Raw genomic sequence first — 22677 nt, forward strand, 5'->3', positions numbered from 1 at the left:
GAGAAACACACTGAAGCATGTATTAATCAAACTAATGAATATGAAACATAAAGAAAAAATATTAGAAGGAGCAAGAGGAAAGCAACAAATAACATATAAGGGAAAACCCATAAGGATAACAGCTGATCTTTCTGCAGGAACCTTGCAGGCCAGAAGGCAGTGGCAGGATATATACTGAAAGTCCTGAAAGAGAAGAACCTACAGCCAAGAATACTCTACCCAGCAAGAATCTCATTCAGATTTGAGGGAGAAATCAAAAGCTTTCCAGACAAGGAAAAGTTAAGAGAATTCGGCACCACCAAACCAGCCTTACAACAATTGCTTAAGGAACTTCTCTGGGCAGGAAACACAAGAGAAGGAAAAGACCTACAAAGACAAACCCAAAACAATTAAGAAAATGGTAATTGGAACACATATGTCAATAATCACCTTATATGTAAATGGATTAAATGCTCCAACCAAAAGACACAGACTGGCTGAATGGATACAAAAACAAGACCCTTCTATATGCTACCAACAAGAAACCAACTTCAGACCTAGGGACACATATAGACTGAAAGTAAGGGGATGGAAAAAGATATTCCATGCAAATGGAAGTCAAAAGAAAGCTGGAGTAGCAATACTCATATCAGACACATTAGACTTTAAAGTAAAGACTATCACAAGAGACAAGGAAGGACACTACATAATGATCAAGGGATGAATCCAAGAAGAACATATCACAGTTGTAAATACCTATGCCCCAACATAGGAGCACCTCAATACATAAGGCAAATGTTCACAGCCATCAAAGGGGTAATCGACAGTAACACAATAATAGTAGGAGACTTTAATACCCCACTTACACCAATGGACAGATCATCCAAACAGAAAATAAATAAGGACACACAAGCTTTAAGTGACACATTAGACCATCTCGACTTAATTGATATTTATAGGACATTCCACCCAAAAACTACAGAATACATTTTCTTCTCAAGTGCACAAAGAACATTGTCCAGGATAGATCATATCCTGGTTCACAAATCAAGCCTTGGTAAATTCAAGAAAATTGAAATCATATCAAGCATCTTCTGAGACCACAACACCATGAGACTAGATATGAATTACAGGAAAAAAATTGTAAAAAGTACAAACATATGGAGCCTAAACAATATGTTATTAAACAACCAAGAAATCAGTGAAAAAATCAAAGAGGAAATCAAAAAATATCTAGAAACAAATGTCAATGAACACACAACAACCCAAAACCTATGGGATGCAGCGAAAGCAGTTCTAAGAGGGAAGTTTATAGCAATACAGTCCTACCTCAAGAAACAAGAAAAATATCAAATAAACAACCTAACCTTATATCTAAAACAATTAGAGAAAGAAGAACAAAGAAACCCCAAAGTGAGCAGAAGGAAAGAAATCATAAAGATCAAATCAGAAATAAAAGAAAAAGAAATGAAGGAAATAATAGGAAAGGTAAATAAAACTAAAAGCTGGTTCTTTTAGAAGATAAACAAAATGGATAAACCATTAGCCAGACTCATCATGAAAAAAAGGGAGAAGATGCAAATCAATAAAATTAGAAATGAAAGAGGAGAAGTAACTACTGACACTGCAGAAATACAAAAGAGGGACTTCCCTGGTGGCCCAGTGGTTAAGAATCCACCTGCCAGTGCAGGGGACACAGGTTCCATCCCTGCTCCAGGAAGATCCCACATGTTGTGGAGCAACTAAGCCCAAGCACAACTACAAGCCTGAGCTCTAGAGCCACAACTGCTGAGCCCATGTGCCACAACTACTGAAGCCTATGTGCCTAGAGCCCTTGCTCCACAATGAGAAGCCACTGCAATGAGAAGCCTGCACACTGCAATAAAGAGTAGCCCCCACTTGCCACAACTAGAGAAAGCCTGTGTATAGCAATGAAGACCAAACACAGCCAATAAATAAATCAATAGAAAAAAAAATTAAAAACAAACAAAAAATGAAATACAAAAGATCATGCGAGACTACTACAAGCAACCATATGCCAATAAATTGGATAACCTGGAAGAAATGGATATATTCTTAGAAAAGTAAAATCTTCCAAGACTGAACCAGGAAGAAATAGAAAAAATGCACAGACCAATCACAAGTACAGAAATTGAGACTGTGATTAAAAATCTCCCAACAAACAAAAGCCCAAGACCAGATGACTTCACAGGTGAATTCTATCAAACATTTAGAGAAGAGCTAACACCTATCCTTCTCAAACTCTTCCAAAATATAGCAGAAGGAGGAACACTCCCATACTCATTCTACGAGGCCACCATCACCCTGATACCAAAACCAGGCAAAGATGTCACAAGAAAAGAAAATTACAAGCCAATATCCCTGATGAATATAGATGCAAAAATCCTCAACAAAATACTAGCTAACAGAATCCAACAGCACATTACAAAGATCATACACCATGATCAAGTGGGTTTATCACTGGAATGCAAGGATTCTTCAATGTATGCAAATCAATCAGAGACATCATATTAACAAATTGAAGGTGAAAAACCATGTGATCATCTCAATAGACGCAGAAAAACCTTTTGACAAAATTCAACATCCATTTATGAAAAAAAAAATCTCCAGAGAATGGGCATAGAAGGAAATTACCTCAACATAATAAAAGCCATATATGACAAACCAATAGCCAACATCATTCTAAATGGTGAAAAACTGTAAGCATTCCCTCTAAGATCAGGAACAAGACAAGGGTGTCCACTCTCACCACTATAATTCAACATAGTTTTGGATGGGTTAGCCACAGCAATCAGAGAAGAAAAAGAAATCAAAGGATTCCAAATTGGAAAAGAAGAAGTAAAATTGTCACTCTTTGCAGATGACATGATATTATATATAGAAAATCCTAAAGATGCTACCAGAAAACTGCTAGCACTAATCCATGAATTTAGTAAAGTAGCAGGATACAAAATTAATGCACAGAAATCTATTGCATCCCTTTACACTAACAACAAAAGATCAGAAAGAGAAATTAAGGAAACTCTGCTGTTTACCATTGCAACAAAAAGAATAAAATACCTAGGAATAAACCTGTCTAAGGAGGCAAAAGACCTGTATGCAGAAAACTATAAGACACTGATGAAAGAAATCAAAAACAATACAGACAGATGAAGGGACATACCATGTTCTTGGATTGGAAGAATCAACATTGTGAAAATGACTATACTACCCAAAGCACTTTACAGATTCTATGCAATCCCCATCAAATTACCAATGACATTTTTCACAGAACTAGAACAAGAAATTTTACAACTTGTATGGAAATGCAAAAGACCCCGAATAGCCAAAGCAATTTTGAGAAGGAAAGACGGAGTTGGTGGAATCAGGCTTCCTGACTTCAGGCTATACTACAAGGCTACAGCAATCAAGACAATATGGTACTGGCACTAAAACAGAAATATAGATCAATGGAACAGGATAGAAAGACCAGAGATAAACTACGGTCAACTAATCTATGACAAAGGCAGCAAGGATATACAATTAAGAAAAGACAGCCTCTTCAATAAGTGGTGCTGGGAAAATTAGTCAGCTACATGTAAAAGAATGAAATTAGAACACTCTTTAACACCAGACACAAAAATAAACTCAAAATGGATTAAAGACCTAAATGTAAGACAGGGCACTATAAAACTCCTATTGGAAAACATAGGCAGAACACCCTATGACATACATCAAAGCAAGATCCTTTTGGACCCACCTCCTAGAATTATGGAAATAAAATCAAGAATAAACAAATGGGACCTAATGAAACTTAAAAGCTTTTGCACAGCAAAAGAAACCATAAACAAGACAAGAAGACAACCCTCAGAATGGGAGAAAATACTTGCCAACGAAGCAACAGACAAAGGATTAATCTCCAAAATATACAAGCAGCTCATGCAGATTAATACTGAAAAAGCAAATAACCCAATCCACAAATGGGTGGAAGACCTAAATAGACATTTCTCCAAAGAAGACATATAGAAGGCCAACAAACACATGAAAAGATGCTCAACATCACTAATCATCAGAGAAATGCAAATCAAAGCCACAATGAGGTATCACCTCACACCGATCAGAATGGCCATCATCACAAAATCTAGAAACAATAAATGTTGGAGAGGGTGTGGAGAAAAGGGAACCCTCCTGCACTGTTGGTGGGGATGAAATTGGTAGAGCCAGTATGGAAAACAGTATGGAGGTTCCTTAAAAAACTAAAAATACAACTACCGTATGACCTAGCAATCCCACTCCTGGCCATATACCCTGAGAAAACCATAATCCCATAAGAAACATGTACCACAGTGTTCATTGCAGCACTATTTACAATAGCCAGGACATGGAAACAACCTAAACGCCCACCAACAGATGAATGGGTAAAGAAGATTTGGCATATATATGCAATGGAATATTACTCAGCCATAAGAAGGAATGAAATAGTTATTTGTAGTGAGGTGGATGGACCTAGGTACTGTCATACAGAGCGAAGTAAGTCAGAAAGAGAAAAATAAATACTGTATGCTAACTCATATATTTGGAATCTAAAAAAAATGGTACTGGTGAACCCAGTGACAGGGCAAGAATAAAGATGTTGATGTAGAGAATGGCGTTGAGGACACAGAGCAGGGGAAGGGGGGTGAAAGGGAAGCTAGGACGAAGTGAGAGAGTAGCCTTGACATATATACACTACCAAATGTAAAATAGATAGCTAGTGGGAAGCTGCTGCGTAACACAAGGAGATCAACTAGATGACTGGTGATGACCTCGGGGGTGGGATATGAAGGGTGGAAGGGACGCTCAAGAGGGAGAGTATATGGGGATATATGATGGATGATGACTTAGAGGGCTGGGCTAGGGAAGGTGGGAAGGAGTCACGGGAGGGAGAGGATATGGAGATACATGTATAAATACAGCTGAGTCACTTTGGTGTACAGCAAAAACTGGCACAACAAAGTAAAGCAATTATATTCCAATAAGGAGCTTAAAAAAATTAAGGGGAAGGTCCAGAATTGACCAAAAAATAAATAAATAAATAAAGACACCGGTGTAGAGAATGGACTTGAGGACAAGGAGTTTGGTGGAAGGGGAAGCTGGGATGAAGTGAGAGAGTAGCATTGACATATATAATACCAAATGTTAAATAGATGGCTAGTGGAAAGCTGCTGCATAACACAGGGAGATCAACTTGATGACTGGTGATGACCTCGGGGGTGGGATATGAAGGGTGGAAGGGACGCTCAAGAGGGAGAGTATATGGGGATATATGTATAAATACAGCTGAGTCACTGTGTTGTACAGTGGAAACTGGCACAATGGTGTAAAGCATTTGTAGTCCAATAAAGATCTGAAAAAAAAAAAAGAGGAAGGTAGCATGTAACTGAATGGGTGCTGGCAAATTGGTAGAGTTGTAATAGTCTGGAGAAGTTGTCTTCTGATGGCTTAAATTTTCTGAGTGAAGTAGGAAGTAAGTTCATCTAATGTTTCCCAGTAAGTCTGATGCTTGCAGCAGTTTTTTGACCAATACTCTCCTTCAAATTAAAGCATCATATTATTCCTACATGGCTATGTTTTTGAATCATGAATAGTATTGAATTATTATGAATATTATATCATGAATAATATCAAATTATTATGTTTAGACTGTAGAACTGGATTTGGCAATCATCACTTGGAAATAATAGCATAAATCATGAGATTGGATGAGGTCACCCAAAGAAAACAGGTGGATAGTTTAGAGAAGTCAGCCAACAACAAAATGTAAGGTTACATCAACATTTAGAGGAATCCTACAGCCTGTGAGTCTGTTTCTGTTTTGTAAATATGTTCATTTGTGCCATATTTTAGATTCCACCTATAAGTGATACCATATGATATTTGCCTTTCTCAGTCTGACTTACTTCACTTAGTGTGATAATCTCTTGCTCCATCCCTGTTGCTGCAAATGGCATTATTTCATTCTTTTTTATGGCTGAGTAATAATATCCCATTGTATTTATGTACCACATCTTCCTTATCCATTCCTCTGTCGTTGGGCATTTATGTGGCTTTTGGGTCTTAGCTATTGTAAATAGTGCTGCTATGAACATTGGGGTGCATTTATCTTTTCTAATTATGGTTTTCTCTGGAGTGGGACTGCTGGATGATATGGTAGTTCTATTTTTAGTTTATTAATGAATCTCCATACTGTCCTCCATAGTGGTTGTACCAATTTACATTCCCACCCACAGTGCAGGAGGGTTGCCCTTTCTACACACCCTGTCCAGCACTTATTGTTTGTAGAATTTTTAATGATGGACATTGTGACCAATGTGAGAATTGTAGTTTTTTTTTTTTATTAATGTGAAAGAGACTTTATTTTGAATAATAATATACATATTCATGCCACTTAATTTTCATAGTGCATAGCTATGTATGGAAGTAGATAGGGGAAAATAAACATTAGAAATGCCTAAGGATGGAAGTATACAGGCAAAGAAGACATTTAATATATACCCATGAAAAGGCATCATAGGACAGTAGACATTAGAAAAGAATGAAAACCATGCAAAAAGTCTTTCCAAACCGCAGCAGGCAAGTGCAAACAGTACAAGTTATAGTTTCTTGGATACAAAAAGTATACATGTTCTTTGGATTGAAAATATAATATAAATGAGTGACTTGGCTTTTATGTCCAAGCCAAAATCATCTATAGAATTAAAAAGTGTGAATAAAATATTCAAGGCCACAGATGGAGGTCATCAGCTTACAAAGAGAATACTGAGAGGTAGAGCAAATTAAAAATATAGAGATATGCAATAAAGCCACCTCTGCCTAAGTTAGGAAATAGCAAATGCATAGGTATTAAAATGATAACAGCTCTTCATACTATGCTGCATTTCTATTTTCTCTGTCAAAAGAATGCACTGTGTATCACTACAAAATTCAGTGAATAAGATGAGGCAATAAACATAGAGCCTTGGCATTAGGGCAAGTTTAATTTCCTTTTCATTTAATACAAGAAGGGAAAAAGAATACAGAACATGAAATGGTCATCTTTCCATTCAAACACTAACTTTTAAGTGTTTCATGTATACTGTGTTTGGAACAAAGGGGGTAGGAATATGAAGGCTTAAACCCAAGCTTCCAACTCAAAAGACTTTACATCTGGAAAGCCAAGAAAAGATAAAATTCTTTACCATTTTTCAAATCAAATGCTTAAAGCCAGTTTTAAAAATTGAGATGAAAAAATTTGATAAGGAAAAAACATCAAAGAAAGATACTGAACAAAATCTCCTGGTTTCCTTTATAGTTTCTCTTTCTCTTTTTATTTTTCCAAATTGCGTTTTACAGTAGAAATGCAGACCACTCTGGATAGTTATGGCTCAATATTGCTTGGTGCTCTCCTCTTAAGACATCATCTTCTTACACTCCACTGAACAGAAAACCATCCCTTCTGCTGGCATGAACTTCTGCCCAATGAGACACTTGCTGCAGCAGGAGCACAGAAAGCACTCTGTGGACACGTGCCCGCTGAGGTTGTTATAGGTCACCCGCTGCACTTCGGGATCAATGGCATTGTGGCATCCTTGACATACCACAGCATGGTTCTTCACATAGCAGGGCTTGCACACAGGCTTGTCGTTGACCATCACGTATATTTCCCCAGCTAGGATGTTGTCACAGTCAAAGCAGCAGAAGTGTTTCAGATGCCAGTTTTGGTTTTCTGCCTGGGTATACTCATTGCTGAATATCAGCTCATCACAGCCAGCACACCGGGGTTTCTCACTGTCACAGTAATGCCTGCCACAGCACAGCTTGCCATTCTTCCAAAAATAAACCATGTCAACCAGGAGTTCATGGCAGGTACTGCAGACGAAACAAGCTGGGTGCCACAGTTTTTCGCAGCCGGCCCTTTCGGCAGAGATGGCTGGGTGTCCTTCCTTCATACTCAGTTTGCAGCAGTAGCAGGAATACTGCGTTCTTTTGTGTTCCACCGACCTGTCCTCCATGGCCCCTACCGCTGCTGTGGTGCTTCTGGCCCCTCCAGGAACGCACACTCTGTTGGGGCCTTGAGCGTTCCTGTCACGGGGAGGTTTGACATCTCCTACCCCCAGAGCCTCGCTCTTATATTTCTGTACAAACTGCTCCATCTCCTTCACCTCTTTGGGAGACAACTCATGGCACTTTGAAGGGTCCTGGTCACGGGCAGGGAGTTGCTTTGCCAACGGTTTCTTCCGGTACTGTGCCCCCTCCGAGCCTGCCAGGGGCTGCTTTTCTTCGGGTAGCATCTGCATGTACTGTCTGGCCCGTGCCTGATTCTGGACAGGAGGATCCCATTCACAGGTAACTGTGTTGATGGAGACATTCTCCTTGGCAGCAACTGGATTGGTCAGCATCACAGCGTTGCGTCTATACGTGGGGATTCCATCTGATTTCAGCTCTGCAATCAGGGTGCTGTACTTGGTGTCTCCGAAGTTTCCCCACTTTCCGATCCTCTTCATTGGACGTCATGCTCTTCTTGGCCACACTTGCAGTTACGGCATATTTTTCTCCAGAAATGCAGTTCGAATCCCTCACAATTTTCTTTGCATTTTAAATAGGGGGCTCCAAATCCTTGCTCACGACCTAAGCCCACCAATGATTCTCACAGCAAGAATGGCTTCGAGCAGAGAATTCAACTGTAGATTTGTGCCTCCAGGTCACCATTTGCTTGCCTTTTCCACTTCAGTCAGGGGCCACCTCTTTCTCCCAGGAAACAGGAGGCTCCCAAAATCAGGGAGTGGCTCGGGTAGTAGAATTGTAGTTTTGATTTATCTAATAATTAACGATGCTGAGCATCTTTTCATATGTTTTTGGTCATCTGTATGTCTTCTATAGAGAAATGTCTGTTTAGATTTTCCACCCAATTTTTGATTAGGCTGTATTTTTTTTTTGATACTGAGCTGTATGAGCTGTTTGCATATTTTGGAGATTAATCCCTTGTCAGTCGCTTCAACATGGGAAAGGTGGGGAGGATGGATCAATGAGGACTTGAGGATTAACATATGCACACTACCATATATAAAATAATCAACAATGACCTACTATATAGCACAGGGGACTCCACTCAATATTCTGTAATAACCTATATCGGAAAAGAATCTAAAAAAAAGGATATATGTGTATGTATAAATGAATCACTTTGCTGTCTACCTGAAACCGACACAACATTGTAAAACTCAGGTACATGTAAATCCTGACTGAAATGATCAATTACTGAGGAACTAAAAATAGGGAAATGTTGCATAAGAGCAAAAAACCAGGAAAGAATTTTATTCCACAAATTCTTAGCACATTCTGTAAACTATAAATACTCATTGAGAATAGGGATCATAGCTATCTTGTTCTCATCATAGCTACCATAGTAGGTATTTATAAACAAATGTTTATATTGTGCATTAAATTTTCAACTGTTTAGTAAATTAGTGAACAAATAAAACAAGTCAAATTAAATTGAAAAAAGAACTTTAGTAATAATTTATAATTATCTTTTCTGAAAAATTGCTAATGTGTTGGTAAATGAGATACTTTCTGTAATATGCCCTAAGAATATTAATTTGGAAGGACAGCAGACAGAAGTGAGTTCAGGTTTGGGGACACAGTGAATACTCCTGCAGAAGTCCCTTTCTTTCATATGCCTCAATAGCACTTAGACTCAACAGCACTGGGACATTTAATCCCACTGAATATCAAATAGGACATTAGAAATGGCAGGTGGTCCCCACAATAGAGCTTGATGTTTTTCATGATGTGGTGTGGAATGTAGCATCGATAAGAAGATGCATTCAACTCTTGGCAAATGCGTTCAACAAGAAAGGAAGATGCATTCAACCTTTGTAATTTTGATGAAAAATATCTAAACATTTTTGCAGATATATTCTGCCTGCCTCATGAGGGTGATAAAGACATGTTGTAAAAACTGTCTTAGGGCTCTAATTGTTTTGTACGTGACAGGAGTCCAATTTTCCTTCTTTGAGTTACTGAACCCTGATTTTCCTCTGAGAAACCACAACTTCTCCATTTTCAGTGTATAGGGGTGAACCGTGCTATCTCCTAAGGGTGGGAATATGACTCCTGCACGGTCAGCCAGAAAGTATTTCCCCAGGTTGTAAGACTAGATCAAGGATCTATTAGCAAATGAGATGCAAAGTCAATACTATTTTGTGGACTATTGAGAAAAGTTGTTATTTTTTCCAAATAGTTTCTGAAAGTATAGACCCAGAACTCCTGCCTAATCTCAGCAAAAGTGGAGAGAGCCTGATCAAAACTGGAACCGACACAAAAGGAAGCACAGCCAACAGACAAAGAAGAAAAAGAATTCTTCTAATGCATTTTCAACTGTAGAATTCACCCACTTTCAAACTGTTTTACCATCTTTAATTTTATTTATTTTATATTATTGCTTTTTTTACATTTATGCATATAATGTAATGAATCCTAGTAAATTTACCATCATCTCAAGAACTAAAATATTACCAATAATCAAATCTATTTTTAACCTCATCCTATCCTGCCACCTGCCCCACCCTAAAGGTAACCAATATCTGGATTTTATCCTAAAAGTAAAGTATTATTATATATAAAATAAAAAACATATGTATGTTTTTAGTTTTCCCTGATTTTGAATTATAGAAAGCTTAGAATCCTATATGCTGGTTTCTAGGAACCGCTGTTATTTCTTCACCCAACATTGCTAAGCTTTATGTTGGTTGTTGAATATTGTTGTAGACTCATTTTCAAGGCTATGTCACACTCCATTGTGTCATTATTTCAAAATGTGTTTATTCATTATTCAGCCAATGAGTGTTTGACTACTATGAACAGTAACTATGAACATTTTTAAGTATGTCCCTAAGAGTGTAATTGCTAGGTTGCAGGATGTGGCAATATTCAGCTCTACAAAATAGTGTCATAAACTTCCACAAGGGGTGAGGAGATGCTATGTGCCGAAGAAGACGAGAACTAGAATATCTGTGAACAGATCTAATAATCTTTACATGATTAGGAGAGGATTAAGTAGAAGAATGTTCTATTTTGTTGTCATTTGAATTAAGAACACAGATAAAATTAAAATCCCCAGAGCAACCTGGGTGCATATTTTTAATGTCAATTGTAAAATGTCAATTTTTAGCCACTTTACCCTTGTCATTTGTAATACAGTTCTTTGAACACTAAAGTAGACCAGCGTCTTGTGAAGGGAAGGGAGTTTCTCTGAGGCAGAAAGACTTCCACTTGTTTATTAAATGCCGTTAAAATATGTGATCAGCAATGTTAGATTTGAGGTTTATGATTAGGCTTATGAGGGGCATATTTACCAAAAAAATGTGCATCTCCTCCTACGTACCTAATTAATTCAAGAAGACATTCAGAGTTTAGGAGAGTCATCATGAAGGGTTTTAGTGCACGGCACGATATCATAGTTCTTTGTACCCTAAGTAAGTAAAGATAGATTTACCTTCATACTGTTTCATAATTTAAAAATTCAATATGAAAAGATGGGATGGAGGTGAGTGGATGCAGCACAGAGGATTCTTAGGCAGTGAGAATGCTCTGTACGATACCCTAATAACAGATGCACCTTATTATGCATTTGCCCAGACGCATAGAATGTGCAACACCAAGGGGGAAAGAACCCGAAGTGAAGCTCTGGAACTTGGGTGGTTAGATGTGCCAGTGTAAGCTCATCAGCGGGAACAAATGCGTCCCTCTGGTCGGGGAGGTCGACGATGGGGGAGACTACGCATGTGCAGGGCAGGGGATAAACAGGAAATCTGTGCATTCCTCTCAGTTTCTGCTGTGAACCTAAAACTGTCTTAAAGAATAAAATATTTAACAAAGAATAATCCGATATGATTTACTTGCTGATGTATAGACTTACAGGCAAATGCCAAGTGTTTCTCTAGGGTGGATTTTCTTGGGGCCATGTGCTGCACTGAGGCAATGGCTATGACATACGCTTTAGATTTCTTATTAAAGATGCCTTGGAACCCCAGTCCCTGCCTTTGGCTCAGGAAGCAGAGAAGGAAAAAGTGCATTCCCTGAGATATGTGGCCCTCTGTGGTCACTGCTTCCTTCAAACACGCTCTCTGGGTCTCCATGGCTGATGCAATGCTTTAATTATTCAGAATGCTTGGCACCAAAACCATATCCACCCTAACAGGCACTTTGGTTTATCAATTCTCCAGCGAAAACTTCTTTCAGCAGCCAATGTTTTTTTGGCAAGACCTTCTGAAGAGCTGAATCCTACTATTGAGCTACTGAAAATGGCTCCTACTAGCAGGCCTCAATTCCCCCAATAAAAGATTTTCTGAAGACATTACATCAACCACCTGGAATGGTGTCCCTGTCTCCAGTGCCCGTCCAGCCAAGAACGGAGGCTAAGGCCCCTTCCCTTTCTCCCCATCCCTGTGTTCAGGTCAACTCTCTGCTTCTACACAGAACATCTGCCTAAGATCACTCTTCTCCCCCTTCCTGTCACTCAGAGCATGGGCACAGTGCCAACTTCACAGTCAAGACTGTGTGTCCCTTTGCAGTTTCCACTGTTTATATACCTGACACCTAAGGGTACCTTTTTAATGTGTAGCCAATTGTTTCTCAAATTTGAGTATCTTTCAGAAGACATTTAAATAAGGATGCTCTGAAGTTCAGCTTCAGAAGTGGTCTTCAGCCAAAATCATTTATCAGCTTAGATTTCTGCATTTGAAAGTTGAATGTCTACATCATTGTCATTTGTGACCTCTCGGCCCTTCAGGGACGTGACTGCATAGGTTACTGCCACGTACAATCTCCATCATGGTGCTGCCACAAATCAGTCAAAGGGTTCAGATTTACTGTTAATGTATACATTTTTTTTCATGCCATTCAGCATTGAACTCCTGCCTCCTGCAGTGAAAGTGCAGTCTTAACCACTGACCACCAGGGAAGTCCCTAACCAGTCTCACTTTAAATATATGACCCTGATCTCAAATGGGTCCTTGATGCTGCAATTCCACCATCCATCTATTCTCTCACTGTTCTAAAATGAATAAAGCACTCTTAGAACTGTTAGTGATGAAGGGCTATATGCGCTAAAGATATATTTCCATCTTTGCCTCTAACTTTAAAATCCCAATACCTTCTCCTCTTTCTTCAGTCCCAACCAATGGCCTTACTTTCTACTTAAGAGAAAACTTGAAACAATTAAAAGACAAGTTCTACAAACTCACATCACCCCTTCTTCCCACCCTCCAGCCTCTATACCCACATAATCAGCCTCCCTGCCTGTTGTAGAATCCTGCTTCCTTTGAACTATCCATTCCACTATCCCAAGCCAATATCTCTGCTTGTGTACCAGAGCCCATTTCCCCTCCTGCACGAGAGTGGTGGTCTGACACACCCCCCCGCCTTTCCCCTTCACAGCTCCTGCTCTCTGCAGCATCATTCTTGTCATCCCGAACATCCTCTTGTTCCTTCATATTAAAATATCACTTTTTTAAACTCCAGTCTCTTGCCAGCTACTTTTTCCATCAATTCCTTCCCCTTCATAGCAAAATATGTTGAAAGAGTTTTTATACTTGATACACTTTGTTCTGTGTTTCCAAGTTGGGAATCTCACTTCCGTGGACATCTTCTCTTTCTAGCTCTGTGTTATGTCAGTTGTTGCCTTTTTCACATGTATGATCTCACCTATGAGGTGTTGGTTTTTATAAGATAACTCTCAAAATTTCATAAAATTGTCACCAATTCACCAACCAAATGTTAGGGAATTGTCCATAGACTTAATTTACAAAAAAAATAGATATGCATATACAATTAAATAATATAAGAATAACAGTTAACATGGTGAACAAAGAAAAGATATTAAAATTCATAGAAAGAAATTAAGGACAATACAATGAATATGTTTGTTATAACTAGAATTGTTCACTTTGAATGGAAAGTCCTGAGTCATTTCCCTGTACATGTTCAAGAGGAAAAGGAAAGGCCAGTTTTTAAGGGTGTTACACCAGGGAGACAAGCATCAAACAGGGGCTTAACTAGCTGATATTTATGCTCCTTTGGGAGCGTAAGTTTCTTGGAGTGACTTGATGCTAGTGACTCTTGAGCCAGAAAGGATGTGATGCAGACTCAGTAGTGCCGGAACTGGTTTGCCAACAAGATGGAAGAAATCAGGGACAAATTGTTAAGCTTGAATAAGAAACATGGAAAAGAAAAAACCAAAAACAAACAAAAAAACATCCAAAACAAGCAAGTAAATTTACAGGAACAGTAGGATCTGGCTCACAAGCCTCAAAAGAGCAGAATATCAAAGCAGCCCGCAGAAGTGAGGAATGGGCTTGTACTCCCACCAATACGATGGCACATCCTGCTCTGTCACTCTACGAGACATTGGCCTAAAATAATGTAGATCTTGCTCTGTGCGCATTCTGCCTATTCCCCCAAACAGCCCACTGGATGAGGATTATATAGGGCACATTAAAATGAGAACATTTTGTCTTTTCTATCCTTCCGATTTTATTTAACCTGTGACAGAATTAGCAGTTGGCACCTTCTGCTCTTTGCTACCTCGAGTCAGAGTTTGCTGCACCATAACTTTCCCATGGCATCCTTGACTTCTGCATTCCTCAGAGTGTAAATCAGAGGGTTGAGCAAAGGCATCACAATAGTGTAAAACACAGCCATCATCTTGTCCACTGGAAACACAGTCAGAGAGTGCGCGTATGTGAATATACAAGGTACGAAGAACAAGGTGATAACCATAATGTGGGAGGTGCAGGTAGAGAGGGCCTTCCTTCTTGCTTCTGCACTGTGGTTACTCAGGGAACGTAGCATGGAAACATAGGAGATGAGCAGCAATATGAAACTCACCGTGCATATGGCCCCACTGTTAAACACGTTAAACACGATTGATGACATACGTATCCACGCAGGCAAGGGTCAGCAAAGGTTGCATATCACAGAAGTAGTGATTGATAACATTGGGCCCACAGAAGGGCAGTCTCAAAGCCAAGAGAATCTGTGCTGAAGAGTGGATACAAGACTCTGCCCAGGCCAGCTTCACCAGCGCACCGCAGACCCGCGGCCTCATGATGGCTGTGTATCGCAGAGGCTTACAAATGGCCACGTAGCGATCAAAGGACATGAGGTCGAGCACCAAGATCTCCATGCACCCGAAGAAGTGAAACGCAAAGACCTGGGTCATGCACACGTTGTAGGAGATGGCTTTCTTCTCAGCTACAGAATCTGCAATCAACCTAGGAGCAGTGGTTGTTGAAAAACAGGCATCAGCAAAGGATAAGTAGGAAAGGAAGAAGTACATGGGGCTCCCAAGTGTCTGGCTATACCTTATGGTCATCACGATTAGGACGTTTGCCAGCAGAGTTGTGAGGTATAGAAACAAGAAGATCACAGACACTGCTTTCTCCTTCGGTGCATCCTGTGTCAGTCCAATCAGAATAAACTCGCTCACACTGCTGTTCACCTCCATGGTCAGTGAGCAGACACGGCTGAGAAGTGGTTCATCTGCAAAGAAAGTTGGGGAAACGGTGACTTGGCAATAGCTGTGTATTTGGACCTGGAGTTACAACTTTTATAGTTATAATCCCATCAACACATATAACAGCGTTTCTCAAAGTTTTTCATGCGTTAAAATAAATTGGGAAAACTTTTTTTTTTTTTTTTACATTTATGTTCATGATTTAACCCTGGGCATTTACTCACGGTCCTTCTAGAGGGACTAGGATTTGGATGAGGAAGAAACCCTCAAGTGACTGTGGTCTTCAGCAGGGTCTGAGAGCTGATGACTTACTGAAAGATCTTGATGAGGTCGCTTTACTGTCTCGATCCTTTTTCTTCACATGACAATTAGAGATTCTAATAGATACTTTAAGTATGTGTATACGATTTACTGAAAAAATATCTCTATATAAGTTTAAAATAGTACTTTTGGAGATTCTCTCTTAAGAAAACACATTTATTGATTTGGACACTAGTTTGCACCCATTATTGCTGATCTCATCAATATCTTGGTTGGATTATGCTTTAAGAAAAAATTATTTCTCCAATTTTAGGAAATAAAAATTATTGCAACTATAATGTTACCTTCATTGTCAGTTAGGGCACATGATATATTTGAGTAAATCATTGAAACTGTCATTATTGGGGAAAATTATTCTGTATTTGAAATAATCTGTGACTCATGTTACATACATGGAATTAAGCTTTACATCCTATGGTTCCAATCTGCTGTGTATTTCTTATATTTCTATAACTTGTGTAATGTCCTGTCTCATACCTGATTCTCCTCCCACTGTTTCCAGAGGTTTATAATCTTCCAATTTTGACCTAAGACATTATTTTTAAATGCATTTCAGAATTTAAACATAAAAATATTTTCCTTTGTTCTATTTTATTTTTTATGTACATACATATATAATTTCAACCATCCCATATTATGCTTTTTGCTTTTCATTTTTGATTGTTAAAAATCTTTCTCACGTAGAGTATCCATAGTGTAATTATTCATTTAGCAATTATAAATTAACTCACCAAAACATTTTAGTATAAATTCTATCATTTATTTTTACTTAAGTTGTTTTCAAAATTTCATCCAAATAATAAACTTTTGAAAAAATGCTTCCTTTATAGCTTTTGGTTATTTTTAATAATTTCATCAAAATGTATGTCTAGAGGATTACTGACATAAATATGAGTATATTCATAATTATTGACAACTATTGTCATATATCCTTCCAATTTGGTTCTTTCAATATTTTTTAGAAAAAATTGATTATAGAATTAATATATTTGCATAATAAAATCTCTAAATTTTACAGTAGATTACAGACTGAGAAAAGTACCCTTCAAAAATTCATAATTAACCAATCTCACTCCCTGGAGGTAACTGCTAGTTCCTTACACATTCTTTGAGGGTTTTGGGGGTCATATATGCATATATATAGTTAAATATTTCTTTTGAGGCACAAACTGGATTTTTTCCATTGTTTCTAAAATTATAGCAATATGGCACAAATTGCTAGTAAAAACCTCACTTGGGGCACTATCATATTTGCTTAGTTAACAGAATTAAAATTATGACATGTATCTTGATTAGTAATAGTGCACAATATTTTTGCATATATTTACTTCTTATATTTCATCTGTTTTGAATTATGTATGTCCTTTGTCAGTTAATTTTTTAATATCTTTGTTTTGAGCTTGTTTTTTTCAGTTTTATATGCTAAAATCTATCAAATTTACTCACCTTTCCATTTTATTCTGTTACTTCAATTTGGGAGATGTCATCTTTATTCTCTCCTAATATCTCTATGCCTTTTCACTTTAATGTCAAATGACCTATAATTTATTTTAATATGAGTTTTGAGATACTTTTCCTCTTTCTGATTAATCACCAGTCCTTCAGTGCATCAATAACACCATCAACTCAGGCTTCAAATATGTACTAAGAACCTACTCGTATCCAGAGTCAACTGATAGGACATGGAAAGATGCCTCCACCTCTTCACAACCAAGTTGGAGAGATAATATTCCTCGATATAAGATCATTAATTACATAAAAATTACACACAACTCTATGGGATGATATCAAATGAATTTTGATTTTGAAAGTAGAAAGATCCCTGGAGAATACATTGACTGGACAGCGAATGTTCAACCATGAAAAAGAGATGGAGTTATGGTTTTCAGTGAGTTAACTGAGGTTTCTGACAAGGTTCTCTGATGCTCAAGTATGAGCTTATACTGGATTTCCCTAAGTAGAATAAATATTTCAATATCAGTAAGTCAAATTGCCCATTTACCTCTAACAAATTTACAAATCTAAATAAAACTTTAGGTTTCCTTGCAGTCTAGCTAAAATAATATTAGGAAAAAATAGAGTTGTTATAGTAACCGTAAGCTCTGAATGGCAGTTCCAATTATCTCTGATGACTATAAACAGGAAAATAAATTAATGATTATTTAATTTCAATACACAGGTTTCCAATAGGAGAGAAAGACAAAAAGCAGGGAGCTCTTTGCAGTGAGGAGAGGACCAGTTTGGAGAGAAGAGTCATTAAATACCATTAGAAGGGAATCCGCATTCATTGCTTCAGGAAAAGTGGATATCCTACCCATAAAATCTACACTCCCATTAAATCAAAAAGTTGTAAGAGATAAATTTGTGGGCTGATGGTGAACAACCATGGAAGTCAGGTCATGTAATTTTATTTTGTTGTAAGTAAGCAAGGAGAAGATCTGGGGACATAAAGACAAGAAAACAGCATTCGGCAAGAGGCACGCATTCGGTCCGATCAATACCACCTCAGAGTCTTATCCCTGAGTTCATTACTGCCTCACCCTCCTGGACCATCTTGCCTCTTTAATTTGGGAGGACATCACAGCAGCAAAGGAAACTATTTTCTTTTCCTTAATCCTTAAATTTTACCTTCACTGGCTGACATTTTGACCAATTCAAATATATTTGGTGCCAAAAGACTTTCATTTTTTCTTAATGTAAAAAGACATCTAACTTTATCTTCTATGCTCCTATGTTACTATGTAGGTTTTTATATACGTATGATTAACTAAGGCAATACTAGATTAAACATTACTCTTGTTCTCTACTCTTATCATTCAAACAAGTTTTTGCCTGTGTTATTTTATTTGACCAGCATATTTTTTGCAAGGTAACTGCGGCCATTTGCTTTGTCCTTTCCTAGTTACAAAGTTTGACCTCTGATACAGAAAGTTTTACCTAAGAAAGTTCAGCTAGAACTAGAGAGGGATGTGACTAGATAGGCTCTCTCTCTAGCATTCATCCTACGTGTCATATAAAATATCAAATCTCAATCATCACGTAGATTGCATCTTAGAAAAGAGAAATCCTGAGCGATCAGAGAAGGAGGACAATTGATACCTTAAGTGATGTCAGAGCAGGAGAGAGGAGTGTGAGTGAGGAGACACCAGGGAAAGAAGAGTCCGGGAGAGGATACAGAAAGCTGTGGAGCGGGAGGGTGAGCAGAAAATGTTAGAGGGTAGTTTGATCCAAATTTTTGTCACAATTCAGCTTCTTTCTTCCTGACCTACCACACCATCACTTTCCCCCAAACCAAAAAGGGAGTATGGTCATAAGTAAAGGGTTGCCAGGGGGCTTGAAAACTCAGGTGTGTAGAAAGTGCAGACCTATTTTATATTCTGTCCCAGAAACATCAGCACTGACCTAAAATTTCAAAGGAGGGGATTCCCCAAGATAGAAACTTCTGCCAAGCTGGCCTCAGTGCCGTTTATTGCATCCTCTGTGAGCAGAGATGCATTTCAGAGGTAGTATAGCTTTGTGCTGAGGTCAGAGAATGCTTAGAAAGCCTGGACCACCACAACGCTTCATTGGTGGAAACACTCTCTAGGAACTCCATCGTTTGTTAGAAGACACACTGAATAAAGATTCTAAGAGATCAGTCTTTAGGAGGCAATTGGAAGAAAATATTTCAGAGCGATTGAAACACTTACCCCTTAAGAGCAAATAGGTGACTTTCAACAAAGTATATTTTTCATATCTTCAACTTTAATTTACTTAGAAGGTGAATTATATGAAGCCTGAATAAAACACACAAACTATACTTCACTGAGGTTTATCAATGCCTTCTATCACAAGAGGTTATGGGATGCAGGGAGTTTATGGAGAAAGGGAACTCTGCACATGGCCATAATTCACACCGCTCCTGCCCAGAAGCACTGGGTTAGACAGAACAGCAAGGTCTGTATTGGAGCAGAGAGGACCGTCCTGAAAATGGAGTAAATTTCTTAATTGGGTTATTGGAAACTTTATTGGAGAAAACTATTCCTGCGCTCTGAGTGAGAAACGCCTCTGAAGTCAGCTCTCTTCCTACAATATTCTTTTGGAAAATCATGAGTTTAAGTGTCACGTTTTTACTGCATCAGACATTTATAGTAATTCCCACAAAAGTCTGCAAATGCCTAAGGCAGGCCTTCAGCCTCAGGAGCTTCAAGGAAACTATTTCTCCCAAAACAGTCCCGAAGGACATGCAATGAGCTACCTAGCTCAGACAGTCCAAGGGCGAAAGCAAACCCTGGGGACAATTAGTTAAACTTCAAACTATATGATTTGATGTGAGGAAATGCTGTTTCCTTCTCCATAAGATTTCCTTAAGCCCATCTCTTCTAGAGGCATGAAGACCTTTGAAACTGATTAAAGGCTCAGAGATGAAATATGTACTGTAAACTTGAGTCCTGGCCTTTCCATTTATCTGCTATGTGAATTTAAACAAGTTCCTCAATCGCCTGAATTTCCTATATTCTCTTCATAAAAGGCAACTAATAATCAATGTCTCTTTAACTTAACATTATTGATATTAAGGTCTCCCATTTCTAATCCTATACATGCTTTTAAATCAATTTAGAGAGGAAAACAGAAAAGAAAGAAAAGGGAAAGGAATTCCTGAATAATTGTCTCATGTATTTTCTTTTTCTTTTTAAAGATATGTGCCCTTTCACTTACAGGAAACAGAGTTAGATCTTTGCCTTTGAATGGTTGCAAGGTATTAAAGATGGGATAGATTACATCAAAAATACCCGGGAGACCATATTACAACCAGCGCTCTGGTCTCAGAATTGCCTGCAAGGTATGACATTGCCCGCTAGGCACCTTCAATGAGGATGAAGTGAGAGGTCCAGGGTATGTGTAGGTGAGAGGAGACAGAAACTGAGCTGGGAGAATGCCATGAATGGATTGCACCATGCTCTGCACTTTTGCTAAAGGGTCGAGTGGTAACCAGCAAGCCTGAGCATCTCAGAGAAACACTGTAGAGAAAATCACGCCCCAACATGTGGACTTTTTCTTTTTTGCTTTTTTTCTTAAACAAATGGACTGGAAGAATCCTGAAGAAGGTTTTTGCTGCGTCCCTTAAAATCTCTGACCCTCAGTTCCCCATTAATTAAATGGGAATATGAAGACCTGCTTCTAATTTCTGTAAATACCAAAATATATAACATATGAAAAGAAAGAATCTCTGGCTCAGAGAAAATGCAGAAGAAATATATATGATTTTTATTTGTCCACCCTAAACGAAGGAATTACTGACCAGAGAAGTGAAATAAGGCACCAAGTTCACACAGTTATTTAGTAGCAGAACTGAGCCTAGGATCCAAATCTCTCAGGGATGAGTCTAATCTCTTTAATTTTAATATGATAGGAGCAGTAATGTCCCAAGATTTCTTGGCCTGGAAAACAAGAACAGCCAATGAATGGAGTCTCTGTGTTGAACTGCCCAGTCAGAGAGCCCTAAATCAACTCCCTAACTTTGAGAGGATGGGTAAGGTTTCTGGTTCTGGTGGAAAATTTTTAGAAAGGGCAGTTTCAAAGGAGACTATTGAACTGGCTGAAGGCAAGAAGCTGAGGCAATGCTCTCTAGGAGTCCATTCAACCTCTGAGTGAACTGACCCTGTGTGAATTAAAATTCATTGTAGACTGAATGACCCGATTACCCGACGGGAATCCCGGTTCTGAAACGTCAAGCCCAGGGTTTTACTGAATTCAGTCGACTATGGCCATTTTATCATGAGAATTGATAGCTGAGTTTTGTACCATATCGAGTACGTCTCTGTCCACCTCTGTCTCACGTGTAGTCTTAGCACAAACCAGGGCCCTGATTTAAACTCCGTTCATTTAAAGTTATATCTCACTAAGGTAAAGTTTCCAGCGAATAATTCAGAAATTCTGGCCAGATTAAACCCTCTAATATAATTCAAATTTGAGAATCTAGATGATTTTATCTGGATCAGAAATACTTTCAGAATGAAAGTCAGATTTAATTTCGTGAGGAATGGAAAAAGGAATGAAGAATAAAGAGTGGGAAGAAGAACAGACAGCAAACAGTGGCTTTATTTTCTATTCAAAATTTTGTGTATTATATTTAGAGTTAGATATGAGAAAATTTACTAGAATATAGAATTTATTTTAAATACTCTGTGTTGTATCAGAGCATGAATTACAGATATCATCAAGATTTAACAGCTATTATCAGCAATAATGAATTACATTCCTTTACCAAATTTGAAATGTTAGTGCGTTAATCTTATAGATAGGTTTAAATTTGAATAGGGGAAGATGCCTCATTTAATCAACAGATATTTACTGAGCTTCTACATTAGGCTTTTCTAGACGCTAATGAAAAAAATTCCTTGCCTCGTAGCTTATACTCTATGAGAAAAGGCACACAAAAACAATAACAATAATAATAATAAAATAATAATAAGTAAATTATATGGTATATCAGAAAGTTATGAATTCTCTAAAAATAAAGAGTAAATAGGGAAGAGTTTCTTGAAATCCAAGGTGGGATTTGCTATTTTTAAACATGAGATACAGGAACACTTACAGTAGAGGTTCTGAGAATGACCTGATCTCTTTCATTCCTGAGTCCTGATTACTTTTTTGGCATAAGTCACTGAAATTAGTGTTGTAAATATAAACTTTTCACGTGAAACGGTTTGAGCAAGTTTCTGTTTCTATTCAGTAAGATATTTTTTTCTTTCCTCCACAAGATTTTTTCAAAGCTTCAAATGAGTGGCAAGAAATCTGATACGTAATGTCTCTCTTTTTTCTTAATTTTTAGATTCCAAGTAAGTATAAAATTCAACTCT

At 38.1% G+C, this 22677-nt stretch overlaps 2 pseudogenes; both read right to left on the minus strand.

Annotated features, from left to right (window-relative positions):
• Positions 1 to 7373: 7373 nt before the first annotated feature.
• On the minus strand, positions 7374 to 10413 carry LOC130860195 (testin-like; annotated as a pseudogene).
• Positions 10414 to 14589: 4176 nt separating this feature from the next.
• On the minus strand, positions 14590 to 15505 carry LOC130829492 (olfactory receptor 4C11-like; annotated as a pseudogene).
• Between the last annotated feature and the right edge of the window lie 7172 nt (positions 15506 to 22677).

This window comes from Hippopotamus amphibius, chromosome 9 (genome assembly GCF_030028045.1).
Source record: "Hippopotamus amphibius kiboko isolate mHipAmp2 chromosome 9, mHipAmp2.hap2, whole genome shotgun sequence".
In the NCBI taxonomy this organism is placed as follows: domain Eukaryota; kingdom Metazoa; phylum Chordata; class Mammalia; order Artiodactyla; family Hippopotamidae; genus Hippopotamus; species Hippopotamus amphibius.